Genomic DNA, 16,120 nt, shown 5'->3' on the forward strand with positions numbered 1-16,120 from the left:
GCAAACCACATCTCAGTGGGCCCAAAAAATGATTATGAATGTTTTAATGGTGCACGGACCCTCCCTACTTCTGTATGTGTTATGGCCCACACAAGTCACGGATTGACTTGATTTTTGAGACCTAGGCCCACGATGGAATGTTGCATTTGACTGATGGAGTAGATGTTCGAAACGCATCACGATGGGGCCCACACAGCTTGACCTCATGAGACGGTCCCATCAACTCGAGCACATAGTACCTTTTCCCTATATATATATATATATATATATATATATATATAGTAAACCCAATTCAAGTCTAATCAATTCAAAGCGAGTCAAGTTGGCGTCAAGTTTAAAGCTAAGTTGAGTTGAGCTTAGTCTAGCTCAAATTTTTCGAGCTTAAAAAATCAGCTTAACTCAACTTAAACCCTCAGTCGAGCTTTTTTGAGTCAATTCTACTGAGTTCACCGAACTATTTTTATTTTTATTTTTTTTTCTTCGCCGTATTATTGGAAAATCTAGCTGAAAATTGAAATTTATTATCATAAACTAATAAATAAATTTAAATTTTAAAATATATCTTAAAATGATTCTTTAACCTTTAAATAATTTTTTTGCATTAAAATGGCAATAATTTCATCATAAAATCAGGAAAAACAAAAACCAAAAAACCAAAAAAAAAAAAAAAAAGACTTGATATTTTCAAAATCCCACAATATTATCTTTAGAATCTCGTTTGACCAATTGTCCCTAAAATATCACGGGCATTGAGAATCTGAGCGATAATTTGTCACTTGATTTTATTTTTTTTCCATGGGGAAAGTACCCGGTGGAAGCGGATTCGGTGGTGACCCCAACATCACCCAGCTTGGCTGTGTAGGCCCTATGGGGCCCACTTTGATGTATATGTTTTATATCCACGCCGTCCATCCGTTTTTCCACCTCATTTTAGGGTAATATGTCAAAAACGATTCAGATCTGATGCTCAAGTGGACCACACCATAGGAAACGGTGGGGATAATGCCATCCACCGTTGACACCTTCCTAGGGCCCACCGTAATGTTTATTAGCCAACCAACCAGTTGATAAGGTCACGAAGACATGGATAAAGGGAAAACACAAATAATAGCTTGATCCAAAACTTGTGGCCTGAAGAAGTTTAATGGAGGTCTGTCAAATCACTAATGTTCCATTCAATGGGGTCCACTTGAGCTTTTGATCTACCTCATTCGTGGGCTCATACCCTAAAATGAGCTTAAAAAATGGATGGACGACGTGAATAAAACACACCCATCATCGTGGACCCACTTCCATAGCCGGTGGATCTGGACACATGTTTCAATGATCTAAACTGTTTTTTTACGATGGGCCTTTCCATGGACGGAGGAAACTTAAAAACCAAAATTTCAAATGCAATATTTTAACCGTTTGATCATTTACCTCTTTTCTCTTTGAATATAAACCGTTGTTCCTTGGGCTATTGATAGGGTATTCCAATCTTCAAGATTTTTTTCTCTACGTGAGTCCCATAGAATAAAAAGGGCCTTTGATCTCAAATAAGACTATTTCAACCGTTTCATTATTGCTGAATGGCTCAAATCCAACGGCCGTACGTTGGGATGTACTGTAGCAAACCTCACAAAGAGTGTAGGTGGGAACGGATTCTGGTTCGTTACAGATATGGTAAGCACGAGGAAGAAATCTTGTTGGACTGTGAAACCAAAATTAGGATCGGGTAAGTGATAAAAAGATGAGATGCAACTCTTCACGTGGCCACACGTGTCAGGATGGCATTTGTATGGGAAATCCAAACCGTCCATCAGGTGAGATAAAACGTTTTTAGGTAACCCAATTAAGATCAAGTTGATCAATTCATTAAATGGGCCACACATATATCTAAACAATGGAAAGTATTGAAAGTATTGCCGATGAATCTCTCTCTACATAAGCTAGTAGCATGCTAGATAAAGAGGTTATCGGGCCAGATCTTGTAGGCAGTAAGGCCCTCCTTGCGCATGGTCTGGATGTCCTACACATGTGCCAAGTTGGCACGTGTGACCGCGTGTAGGGGGTTTCTCTCCTGACAGATGAGGTGTGTATGGTTGAAGAAGTCAAGGCCAAGGCTACATTATTGGTCTGAGTATTTGACATTCGAATCCTGTCGAGTCGGCATAAAAGAAAGGCTCCTCATATGCCCCCAAAAAGGAAAATGTAAGGACTGATAATCTAGAAATAGTTCACCACCGTTTTCAAAATGGTGCCGAGTCATCCTCAGATGTGCGACTCATCCAATGCTATATAGACCATCCAAATAATGGGGCACACTGTGAATGGAGCATATATTTAAAATGAAACTCATCAAGCGATCCTAACCATCCAATCCCTTAAGCTATGAAATGTACAGTTCAAGGTTAGTAGTGGGGAGTAGATAGCCCCAGCACCGCGTTGCAAGGGATTCTTACCTGCTAAGCTTTGTGGGACCCACCATGAAGTTTGTGTTATATTTGCATTGCCTATCTATTTTGCCAGCTCATTGTAGGGCAATAGTCCATGCATGACATAGATCGAAAGCTCAAGTAGGCTACACCACAAAAAATAACAAAGATAATGATGCACATCGTTATAGCTCTCCTAAGGCTTAGCATGAAGTTTATCTTCGATGAAGTCAACAGAAGAGATAATGACCCTACGGTTGGAAATTTCCTAGGGCCCACCATGATGCTTATTTTCGTTACATTGACTCTGACCTGGATGAAAGGAAAAACAACATTAGCTTGATGTAAAATATTTGTGGCCCTGCTATTTTGTGTAGTATGCCTTGCATAAACAAAGATCTACCTTCTGTTTAGGCTTACACAATAAGATGAGCCAGTGAAATGAATGAACAGCGTAGATATAATTAACACATACACCGTAGTGGGTCCCAAGGAGCTTAGTGCTGCAGGAATCCCCAGCATACAAAATTGTGAATGGTCTAAATACCAACGCCAAAATCAGATGGTCCATTCACAAGTGGGTCAAGGATGTAGATGGTCTAGATGGCCTTAAAACCACCTTATCCTTAATTTGTAGTGAACTAAGACGTCTAAGGTAAGGTGTAACATCAGTTGAGTGTTTCAAAAGGTTACGAAGACTTTATTGTAAAGAGAAAAAAAAAGAAAGACCAAATGGTTGTTGAGGAAGCGCCATCTATGACCAGTTATATATTTCTTATATTGGTGAGATGGGTCAAAATTCTAAGAAATGACTAACAAAATCCAAAATCTGTTATTTTATGACACTTGAAAGACTCCAAACGAACAGATTTTTTTTATTTTTTTTAAGAATAGTAATGTAAGGAAAAGGCACCATGAGGTCCATATCATGGGAACATCCCATGGTGATGAGTGACGGACATCCAACCCATCAATCAGATGCAACCTTCCATGATAGGCCACAGGCCTAAAAATCAGACCAATCCATGACTTAGGTGGGGCCACACCATGGAAAACAGTTGACAGTGAATACACATGCATTGAAATCTTCATTATTGTTTATAGGGTTTACTGAAATGTGGTTTAGAAATACAGCACATTCATTACGTACGTGTATCCCACTGGGATGAGGGATCACACCAAGTTTCAGCTATATCCAAAAGTCAGGTGGGCCCCCAACAAGTGCTTTTTAGATGTTTTAGACATGATTTCACACGGTTTCAAATGGTGTAACCAACTTGGGTTCACGGTGTGAATGTCCATCACACATCACAGTGGTGCGACCGCATGGTACCATATATATATATATATATATATATATATATAATGATTGGCAATGTATCAATTTTGGGTTAGACCCAGCCTAGTACTTAAACACTTGAGCCCCTAGACTCGATCTTAATCTATGCTTAGCATGGGCCTAGTACAGCGGGCCGACAAAATATTAATTGGACCCAGGCCTAATTAAGCTTTGCCTATATTTTAATAAAATCTATATTTCTCACTTGATTTTAATAAATTATTTGCTAATTAAATGGTACTGCACTTAAAATAAATAAAATTAATGGTCTACATTCAAGATGCATGGGTTGCTTAATCAACTACTCAATTGACATTTGTCGGATATAAAATGTGTTACGTATATGAAGTTAGGTCAGTCTTTACTCATGGCTTAATGGTATACTCACAAGAGTTTCAAAACTAAGGTCATGGGTTCAAGTACCCATTGTGATGTGTGTGGGTGTGAGAGTATGTGCGTAAAAAATAAAAATAATTAAATTAAATTAAAAGCTAAGTCAATTTCATTGGGTTCTCGGCCTATTGCTACCCTTATCCAAAAATACGCATGGGAATATATAAATCAAAATTAAACCGTCCAAATGGTTGGCCGACTTTACATGAATCATAAATCAATATGGGAAATATGCAACTCAAATTAAAATATTTAAATAGTGGACCCCATTTGAGATGGATCATGATCCAGCATAAAATAGTGAAATCATATTTTAATTGTCAGATAGGTGGATTCTTGATAGATGCTGCTTAGTATAACTAATTTTAATTCTAAATTTGTATATTATATATTTTACAAACATAGTTCCAAACTGTTCCATATTAACATATATGTTTGTCAAATGAGGTTTAAAATTCGTACAAAATTAAATTATTATTTTAGATCCGGTCATTTTATATATATATAGTTGTATCCAAACAGTTCCAAAAGGTTTTAAAAAATGGAGTCAGAATTCTATATTAGTTATGCACCTTTAAAAAAAAAAAAAAAAAAAAGAACGGTGACTCTTTGAACATTTGCATGGTATAGTTGCATGGCAATCTAAGACCATCCAAATCGCTGACCTAACTATGAATTGAGGATGAAAGAAAATTTGCACTAAGAAGATATACTAACCATATGTATGTTTTTCCCTTTTATTCACTCACTATTTTACTTTTAACCATATGTTCAGACCCATTAATTGGATGGTTAGCATTGCTTGATCAGTGTGACCCTAGAGATATGCTCCATCCACATTGGGACCCACAATTTAGATGGTCTTGTTAGTTGTACATCAGTGTCACATGTGAGGATGGGTTCCCACGTAAGGGTAGCAATGGGTCGGGTTGCCTGCCCAACCCGGCAAGGCTGACTAGAGCTGTACATGAGTTGAAGCCGGTTGAGCTTGGCACAGCTCATATCTCATTGCCCATGGATAAATAAAGACCATTTCAACATCGAAAACAACAAAAACTTGGCTCGGCTTGACTTGACCAGTGGTTAACCCCATCTTGAATTTGGCTTGACTCAGCTTGGTCCTCAAGCCTAACTAGCTAGCTCGGTTCGGCTAGCAGTGCGTGCCAATTCAAGCCGAGTTCGCCCATGTGTGACATTTTTTAAAACACAAAATGTGTCTTCAATTTTTTATAGAATGCAAAACTGTAACAGCACATTATAGGTATTTCATCAAACACTTAGCGAGGAGCATCAAAATTAAGATACGAGCGCAATCTTATAATGTAAAAATAATTAAAAAAATAAAAAATAAATTATTGTAATGATTTGTTTCGTATCCATTCCTTCCTCGCCGCGGGTCAATCCTGCGAAGAATGTATACACTTGAAATAACACTTCATTTAGTCATTTCATCATACACGCAGCAATCAGCATCAATATCAAAATAACTGTGTTACTGAGCCAATTTGATCTGTATTTATTCAAGTCGAGCATGGGTAAGCTTGTACTCGACTCGAAATTTTTTTTGAGCTATAAAAACCAGCTCAACTTGGTCCGAATCCAATTTCGAGCCGAGGCGAGTCGAGCTTTTCCAAGTTGAGTCGAGCGAGCTGACTGAGCTAACTCAACTCGTGTAGAGCTGGCTGACCCAGCTGTGGGCTGGGTTCACTGCTCTCGGGCCTTTCAAGCATTATCCGATCAGTTTTTGGGTCAAGTCACTTTAGCCCGACCCAACCTTTTATGCAACAAAAATGCCATTCCAATCCCCAGTTGGGTGACCCATTTGCCTTGAATGTAGACCGTTCATTTCATTCGTCTAAACCGTCCATTTTTTGTGCTTATGTGGACCGCATGATCACAGGAAGATTAAGAACAATCAAGTGGGAAAATATGGATTTTATCAATTTCAAACCAGATCGGGTCGATTAAGGCCTGGCCCCGACTAATCTTTTCGGGTTCAGTCTGGGGCATTTGTCTAGGCCCATGACAGACCTGGGGGTCTCTGGGCCAGACAAAACCCGGCCCATTGCTACCCTATTCCCGCTATTTTCAGATGCTGCTGGCCCTCAAAAATATCATGGAGATCTTACGGTATCCTTCACTGGAGGATATGCACTGGGAAATCAACGGTCAGGTTCGGTCGGGTCCTAGAGTAACAAGACCTGGTATGACTGGGTTTGGATATTAGTGGTCGGGTCTTTGTTTTCGAGGACCCTACCCGTATTTCATCGATCTGGGTAACCCCCTTGAGCAACCACCAGATCTCTGGCCTTTGGTTTTGAGCTATGTTCACATCGGGTCCAGTCAAATAAACGGAATTACATCGTCAGACCCACCCATTGAATGGATTAGATTGCACATACGTGTGCAACTTGGACACGTGTGATGTGTAAACCCTAGTTTAACGGGTTGGACCACAAAATACCGAGTGTGCTACATCCAACCCTTCCAATAGGTTCGTCCCACCACGTGGATTGTCTTCTGAAAAAAATAAAAATAAAAATAAAACATCCCCATCCACTCATTAGTTGGGCTACACCATAGAAAACAATGTCTAGCCACTGATAAATCTCAAAATACAAGTGTGGTCCATTCAATGAGTGGATGTCACTGATTTTTCTATAAGGTGATCCTGATGATGGGTCCAACCAGTTAGATGGGTTGGATGTCATACACACAGGGAAGGATGGAAATTATCCACTGTCTGGACTGTAACACGCTGTCCAACCAGTTGGGCCTTGTTACCTTTTCTATAGTACAGACTAAAACCATTTTTTACATAATACTACCTCATTAACATAGTATTTACATCCCCATACCTTTTAATTTAACTTTAAGTTACATTAAGTTACTTCATTAACTAAGTTAATTGCACGTAACTTGATTATAATGAGATAGCTTAGTGAAAGTTAATTTAAATGAGACTAGGATAAACATATCATATTAACGAGGTAGTATAACCTAAGAATCCTTAAGGGGTCATTTGGATGCCCGAAAAATCCTTTAGTTGTAATAGGATAACAGAGATTGTTTGGATGCATGTATCTGCCTGTCAAAGCTTTATATACGATAAACAGATTACAACTTTTAATTATAATATGAAACTCAATAAAAAGTCATGTTTTAGATTACTAGTAAAATCTTTATAACTTAAAAGATATTATACATGTTAGAACACAATGGTAATATACACTCATAATATATGGGGCCCACCAGAATGTATATGGTACATCCAATGTATCCATCATATACTTCGCTTGATGCTTTCCTGTCACCCTAAAAAGCAGCTCGTCAATTATTAAATGAACCACATGAGGGAAGGATGGAACACCCACTATTAAAAACTTTTAAATTGCATTTGGGGCCTAACATGATGGATGGAAGACATCTAATATGTTTAGTGTGTGCATGCTTTAATGCCCTCCTAAGTTCTTAAAAAACATCAAGTCTTTCTTATATTACTTTTACAAATTTTGAAAGGTTCATTGTTCAAGCTCTCTCACATGAATACCTACTTTATTCACTGTTATGAGTAAACCAAACACCCAGTCGAGGGTTTGAGTATCCATAGGTGGTGAAATTCCGCTAGTGTAAGTGTGTGGGGTGTGTGTGCGTGTGTAAAAAAATAAATAAATAAATAAATAAAAAGTAAACCAAACACACAATTTATTTACTTATAAATAGATTACCGCAGGCTTAACAGCCAAAACAAAATAGCATATAAACTGATTACACCTTAAACTCTTCTTAGTGGTAATGTGTTTACCGCTAAGAAAATTTATGGGCATCCAAACAACCCCTAATTTTTATATAGGGCAGAATGTACATTGGATTGCATATTTTTCATTTTTCAGTACTCATCTCTCACACATGTGGCAACGTGTGATACATGTAAAAAGTGTGATCTGCCATTCTTACGCGACCCACTCTGTAGATATCTTTTATTCAAAATTCAGACAATCTGTTAATAAGGGAAGAAATGGACGTTTAGGAACATTGATCAATGGTCCACATTCAATCTAGTTACCCATCTGATGATCCCAAAACCCTGAATTTCAAGACAAAGCCCCTAAACAGTGGGACCCATCTGATGGACGGCTTGGATTATCTCCCACTTGCACGCTGCATTGCCGTGCGTCACCAAGGGCGACAAAGGTGCACTTTCAGGATCCCGCTCATCGTAATATAAGATGGACCGTGGACGTGATTTGGCCACAGTGACCCTAACACCAGCCAGCTAGCTGGCGTCAAAGATCTGTCGGCCCCACCATGATGCTTGTGTTTTATCCACGCCATCCATCCAGTTTTCCAGCTTATTTTAGGCATGAGACCAAAAATGAGGTAGATCCAAGTCACAGGTGGACCACACCACAGGTAAACAGTGTTGATTGAACAACCACTGTTAAAAACTTCCTCAGTCCACTGTAATATTTATTTTCCATCCAACCAGTTGATAAGGTCACACAGACATGGATGAAAGGAAAACACAAATATCAACTCTATACAAAACTTCTTTGGTCGTAAAAAAATTTCAACTGTAAGCATTCAATCCCCCACTGTTTCCTGCGGCAGGGTCCACCTGAATTGAGCTGGAAAAATGGATGGACGGCGTGGATAAAACACATACATCATGGTGGAGCCCACGGAGCTTTGACAGCAGCTAGCTGGCTGATGTTATGGTCACTAGCCAAACCACGTCCAGGACCCACAGCTACCTGGCCAAAAATTCCCAACGGTTTAAACCGCATCCGAGCCATCCAACCATCAGGGGTATTAGGACCGAACCCCATTTTAACAGGTCAGGGTCAAATTTTTTTTGGACCAGTCCGGTAATAAGGTCAGACCTGGGTCTCAGCTTTTAGGACCCAATTATATTCGGGTGCAGTCATATTCAGGTCAGGCCCATAAACTAGGGTCAGGTTGAATCGGATGAATATGACATCCTTCGTTCTAGCAATAGAATAAGGTTTCTCAGGCCACAGACGTTAAGGGAGCCTAATTACACCCCATGCATGTGTCAAAGTGGCAAATGCTTGTGTGATCTAAACCCATTCATCAGATGGGCCTGAATTCAAGCCTGATACTGCCCCAAGGCTTGTACTCTAGCTCAAGCTCAGCTTGAGCGAGGCCAGGAAGCCTAATAGGGCAGCTTGAGCCATTGATAACCTGTGAACGATGTTGGGTCCTGAGTCTTACTCCGGTGGTAGACTCTTAGGAGTTTCGACACCTGGTTGAGGGTTGAGAACCCATAGTTGGTGAAATTCCATCACGGCGTGAGTGTGTGGTGGTGTGTGTGTGCGTGTGTATTACAAAATAAAAACTACGTGTGAACGATGTCCCATGCACAAACACTTAGTGGAATAATGCCCACACTTTCTTGACTTTTTCCATCTGTCAATTTTGGTTTGATTTTATTTAAATTTAAGGTTGGCTAAATGCACAAACACTCAGTGGAATAATGCCCACACTTTCTTGACTTTTTCCACCTGTCAATTTTGGTTTGATTTTATTTAAATTTAAGGTTGGCTAAAAGGTAAAAATATGTTTAACTTGGAGTTGTCACTAGCTAAAATAAAGCCTAGAATCTACGGCTAGTTAGAAACCGTAGAATCGCTTAACAGTCAATGAATCATAAAATTTCACAACTCAAGTGACTACCGCAATTAATCTGCAGCCGTAGATTCTGGGTAAGAGCTTCGGTTACAGAAAATTAAGCAATTAGGTACCTTTTTCTGCCCGCGCGACATACAGTCTCTACTTTACTAGGCTATACAGTTTTTAAGAGAATTCAAGAAAACTTTCAATGTTGTGTAAATCAAGTCATACTTCGCGGGTTTTCTAAGGCCTAGGTAGGCAAAATAGAAGAACACTTAAGGCGGTAGTAACGGAAAGAAAGCAAGCAGGGTTAAGCCATACTTCGCAAGCTTTCTAAGGCTTAGGTTGGAGAAATATGAAAAAGAAAAAAGCAACAGTGGAATAAAGAAGTAGTATCAGAGCAATCGTTGGGACACAGGTTTGAATCTGCAGGATTAGCATCAATGAGAAGCACTAGGTATGATATTGCGAAATACTAAGGGAAAAATAACTTTCAGTTATGGAATATCAAGATGATCAGTTCCTTAACCAAGCAAGGTAAGGATGGTGCTCTTGAGGAGAGAGTCTACTGTAACTAATGAAGAATGGAATACTCTTGATAAAAATGTCTTATCCTCAATCCGTTTATGTCTCACGAATGAAGTCCTTTATAATGTTTTTAGGAAGAAAATTGTAGCTGGTTTATGGGCAAAGTGAGAGGATATTTATGTTAAAAAAATTTATTGAGAATCGCCTACACTTGAAGCTACAGTTGCTCACCTTCAGATTAACAAAGGACACCCAAATCCATAGCTCAAGTGGTAAACTAAGTGAAAGATACCTCATTTCAACACTGAGGTCTTGGTATCGATTCTCTAGTGGGGGTGGCTAACAATGACGTATGAACTGACACTGTTGTGTACTAACAAGCTAACAAAAAAAGAAGAAATAAATAAAAAAAGATTGGCAAAGGATAGAGATGTGGAGACCCACATCAGTAATTTTTCTAACTTCAGTTCATCCCAGTAGGAATGAAGTTATTAACAGTAGAAATTTCCCTAACCATATCATTGTCGAACCTAGGTAGGTTTCAATGGTAGAAATTTCCCTAACCACATTTTCCTTTAGTACGGCTCACTTAAGCTTTGGATACGGTTCATTTTTCGCATCATGTCCTGAAATTAACTCACAAAACAGATGGAAGGTGGAAGGTGAGGATTTCTCACAAACTCACAGTGGACCCCACCTGGATTCCTAGCGCAGGAACTACCTGCAAAAGGCTTTCACAGGAAATCCGCGTCCATTTTTAAGGCAATAGCACAATAACAGGGAAACGTATGTGTTTCATCCATGTTGTCCATCCATTCTTCCGGATCATTTTATAGTATTAGCCCAAAAATAAGGTTGATCCAAATCTAAAGTGGACCGGACGGTGTTGATTGAACGCCCACCATTAAAGACTTCTTAGGGGCCACAAAAGTTTTGTATAAGCTGATTTTTTTTCCTTCATCCAAGTCTGTATGACCTAATCAACAGGTTAGATATCAAATAACCATTACAGTGGGCTCTAGTAGGTTTTTAATGGTGGACATTCAATCACTACTATTTTCTCATGGTGTGGTCCACCTGAGATTTATAAATACCTCATGTTTTGGGATCAAGCCCTAAAATTATCTTTCAAAAAGGATGGACGGCGTGTGTAAAACACATACATCATGGTGAGGTCCACATAGCATCGACCACTAGCCACCAGGCTGGTGTGGCTAGTGGCAGCGTCACTAGCCAAACCACGTCCCTCTCAACCGTCCATTTGCTTACTGCCTTTGAAAGGGCTAGGATTCTTCCATTTACTGAAGTTTTAGGTCCCATGGACACCATCTATGCAAACTAAAAACCCGTGAGTGACTACACAACTTTTCTGCACAAGCATTGCACCGTAACTCCTCTTCTAGACAGTGGTTCGGGACCAACCAGCCCCTCTTTTTTTTCTTTTACACACGGACCCGACACACACCAGCCCTGTTTTTAAGGAAACGGATTGGCTACTCGCCCTGCAACCAGCCATTGGCTGATGGTCGGTGCTCTGTGGGCCCCACCATGATGTATGTGTTTCATCCATGCCGTCCATCTATTTTTATAGATCATTTTATAGTATGAAAGCAAAAATGAGGTATATCTCAATCTCAAGTGGACCACATTACAAGAAACAGTGTTGAATGAACGTTGACCATTAAAAACGTTTTGGGGTCCATAAAAGTTTTGGATCAAGCTGATATTTATTTTTTCCCTTCATCTGGGTCTTTATGACCTAATCAACAGATTGGATGTCAAATAAACAGTACAGTGGGCCTTAGGAGGATTTTAATGGTGGATATCCAATCATTATTGTTTTCCTGTGGTGTGGTCCACCTAAGATTTATATCCCTATCATTTTTTGTATCAATCACTAAAATGATCTGTAAAAATGGATGAACGGAATGGATGAAACACATACATCATGGTGGGGCCCACAGAGCACCCACACCAGCCACGAGGCTGGTGTCAGGGGGAGTAGCCAATCCGTCTCCCTTTTTTATTATTATGAAAGCATACCCACATCCCTGCTTCAGAAACCCATTCATAAAAAATAAATTTTATATATATATATATATCACAAATTCGTTGATAGCCATCCGATTTGCTAATGGAATTTTTACGTACTCATTATTTTATCTTTAACCGTCCATTTTATAGTCATTAAATGGATGATGAGGATTCCTTGATATGCTCCGTACAAAGTGTGCCCCACTATTTAGATGGTCTGAAACATATTACAAGTCAGAACTATTTTAATGTAATGGATAACTTTTATAGGAAACATGGTGATTGAGCATTAAAAACTTCTTGTGAGCCACACAAGTATTGGATCAAGATGATATTTGTGTGGTCCCTTCATCCATGTCCTTGTGACCTTATCAACGGGTTGGATTGCAAATAAACGTTCCGGTGGCCCCCAAGAAGTTTGTAATGGTAGGTATTCAATCATCACCGATTCCCGTGGTGTGGTCCACTTGAGATTTGGATATTCTTCCTTTTAGGGATCATGCCCTAAAATGATCTGTCAAAAGTGGATGGACAGCATGGATGTAAGGTCCTTGATGGTTTACAGCGAAAAAAAAGGAAAATCAAAGAAAAATGAAAAATAAATTGAGGGCAAGAGTTACTGGGTATGCACATCTTAAATACTTTGGCAGTGAAGACAGATTCCATATCAAGTAAGAAGAAAGAGTTATGGTCAATCAAATAAGAAAGTAGCTGCCCTGCAAGATGATGTAGATAAATGATACACCAAACTAACTCAATAATCTATTTGTCTAAAATGTTTCACTGAAGAAATAAGGAACTTCGCCAGGTAACCATGAATCCATACATAGCAATCCATGAACAAGTAGAGAACCCAGTTCTTCAAAATCTTATGAATTCCATGCTTCTTTCTGACATCAACATGACAATGAAAACTGAAGAAAAAATCCCAAAGTACAATTAAGGGTCTCTGGGAATCAAGGATTAAAAATCAGTTTTGGCACATCGCATCATTCACCGCTAGTTCGGGGTCATATTGCTCCATATTGCCCTGTATTAGGCTGTTTCAAACCAATACGAGCCGAGACAGCTGTATCATTCATGTATGATACCAGTCTGTATCGATATGTGCCGGTTTCAAACGATACTTTTAACCTTGTTGGGAATATAAAAGCTAACCACATTACAGCAATCAGGATAGAGACCCTATGGGCCTGTTTAAACACACCCTCCAAAGGAGGCGTAAGGCGTAAACCTCCTTTTGAGCCAAATCAGGGTTTTTAATGTGCGCTTGGATGCACACTTTGCAAACCCCGTTTCACCATCCCACTCAACAAAATAAGTGCTAAAATGCTAACTCGATGAAAAACAATTCAATTGTTTTCATTGAGTCAACCAAAAGGCAGGCTTGAAACCCCTGTTGCAACCCATCCAAACAGGCCCTAATGCAGTTGACATCTTCACAAAATAAATCTAAAGAAAAAAAAAAAAGCAGGAATGTTACTAAGATGTGCACACTTCATTGAATTCCCAGTGACTGAAAAAACAACATCAACCAATCTGGTATGCGGCATTGTACATGAGTTGGGGCAATGAGATTATGGTAGTCACTGGATCACTGTGGTATAAATGGATTGTTAATCCACAGTTGAGCAATAATATGAACAAGGGTCCAAAATCCAATGGGAGAAACGTGCAGCAGTCTAATGGCCAGGATTGTGATCCACATGATGGGCCACTAAACCAACATTTGCAACCATCATACAAGCTTGCCACCAGCACGGTGTGGGCTGGTCGGAACTCCAGAAAACCTCTACGAAGTGCACATCATAATAGCCATTACTCAAGCAGAACTAAATAAATAAATAGCATACTAAGATTTATTTTTTTTTTTTATTTTTTTTTTTTTAAAAAAAGCACACAAAAGGAACTCTCTCACCTCATGATCTTCCTGGTGTCATGCCCTCCTGAGTATTGACAAATGCAAACTTCCTTGTCATCATACCACTCGGAATTGAGCCACATCCACTTTTGTGCCCAGTTCAATTTGAGCATCGCCTCTGCTGCCGAGAGCAGGATGCTGTAAGATGGGCAGAATCTGAAGACCCACCAATACAGGGATGCACCATGCCGCTTCCACTTACACTGCTGTTCCACTTCTTCTACTCTTTCTTCTACATATACAGTACTGGAAAAGAATATGAAGATCTAAAAAAAAAAAAAACCTAGAATTGGGTTCCCTTTCAAATGGGTGGAAGGTATGGGCCAAAGCAGAGCAATGGTGGATGAGCTTAGGCACATCTGCATCCACTACACTCCTTTTTTTATTCTGAAGAATGGCATGGAATCCGTGTGGATCGGGGGCTTTGAGTGACCCTATCTAGTGGGTGGAATCCTCGATTCTTTATCTAATAGGGGCCCGACTAAATTCCTATTGTCCTCCTGGATAGTGAGCACTTGATATGGTCAATCATGGTTGGGACCAACAGAGACTGGGGCCTAGATATATGTCAAGGATTTTCTCGGATGGATGGTTTCCACAATTTCATTTGGGTCTAATGTGGGGGGTACCATTATCTTTTATAAGGCCTTGTTTGGGATCATGGAAATGAGAATACGAATTTGATAAATCCATGAACTTGTCAAATTCATGAATTGGCATTGGATTTGAATTTAACAAATCCCAAACCACAAGTTAGGAATCAAGCTACATACCCATAGATTTCAGAGCATTAATTGCAATGAATTAGCTCTTACTACTTTTAAGAAAGTCTTTAATGTTTTTTTGTGGATTTGCAAAGTCTCTCACTTTGTGGATTTGCAAAGTCTTTAATGTTTTTTTGCGGATTTGGACTAACCCCAAACCCATCATTTTATCGGGTGTACACTTGCAAATCCACAGATTTCTCAAATCCCAAACTAAAAACAAACAGCAGCTTTTTGAAATCCATGTAATTCCCAAATCCCTCACCCCAAACAGGGATCCTATTTCAGTTTAACCTAACCATTTTGGTAGTATGGAAACCAGTTTTCTCCTAATTTTAGAGCCAGGATGTTTAGTCTTTCTGGACCCAGTGGATTCCTTGTAGACTCAGAGCTTCATGAAATTGGATTATTTGGTTGGCTCAGATATTTTTCCGATGCATTTCCATAGGATTGGCTTTTCTTTCCTTTTGGATTTGGGCAGGTTTTTTGGAGGTTGGGGGCTTCTTTAAAAGAATGCTTATGAAAACTGCCTTATTCCATCATTAAAAATCTGAGGCTAGGACCAGACATTTCCAAGGGAGGTGGTTCCATCAAAAGCATTCTCCACAGCTATCACCTGTGATTAACTCATAACCGTCCGAGCACTCTGCACACATGGCTTCGAATCTGAATGGATGAAATATACGAGTCTTTTTGGAACCAGCACTAAAGATATTGCACAATCACATATTGAAAAATCCCAACCGAAACTCCAATCGGCACCCCTTTGTCTACAACAAGCATTCGGCCACTAACCAAATGGTGTCCAGACATCATCCAACAAGAACCTTTTTTTTTCCTTTGTTGTTTATTCTTTTTATTTTTCTCCTTCTCTAGGTGCAATTTAGCATTCATCTTTATAAATCTCTCGACCAAACAACAGATTTATGAGTTTCAGGATTTGTGACTTCTAGTTCACGATGTTGACCAATCCAAGAGCCAACAATCCACAATTGAGCATCCCCAAGATTTGTATCTTTCCTATGACAGGAAAATCTTGCTGTCCAAACAGCCCCTTAGGGTTAACTATTTAAAACAATAACTCCCCATG

At 39.4% G+C, this 16,120-nt stretch overlaps 1 long non-coding RNA gene across 1 annotated transcript; it reads right to left on the reverse strand.

Annotated features, from left to right (window-relative positions):
* Nucleotides 1–13,822: 13,822 nt before the first annotated feature.
* Nucleotides 13,823–14,409, reverse strand: LOC131220970 (uncharacterized). The gene is made up of 2 exons (XR_009158928.1): nucleotides 14,264–14,409; nucleotides 13,823–14,137 (listed from the first exon to the last, which is right to left on the reverse strand). It is a non-coding gene; the product is annotated as an uncharacterized LOC131220970 (long non-coding RNA).
* Nucleotides 14,410–16,120: the final 1,711 nt, after the last annotated feature.

This window comes from Magnolia sinica, chromosome 12 (assembly GCF_029962835.1).
Source record: "Magnolia sinica isolate HGM2019 chromosome 12, MsV1, whole genome shotgun sequence".
Classification (NCBI taxonomy): Eukaryota; Viridiplantae; Streptophyta; class Magnoliopsida; order Magnoliales; family Magnoliaceae; genus Magnolia; species Magnolia sinica.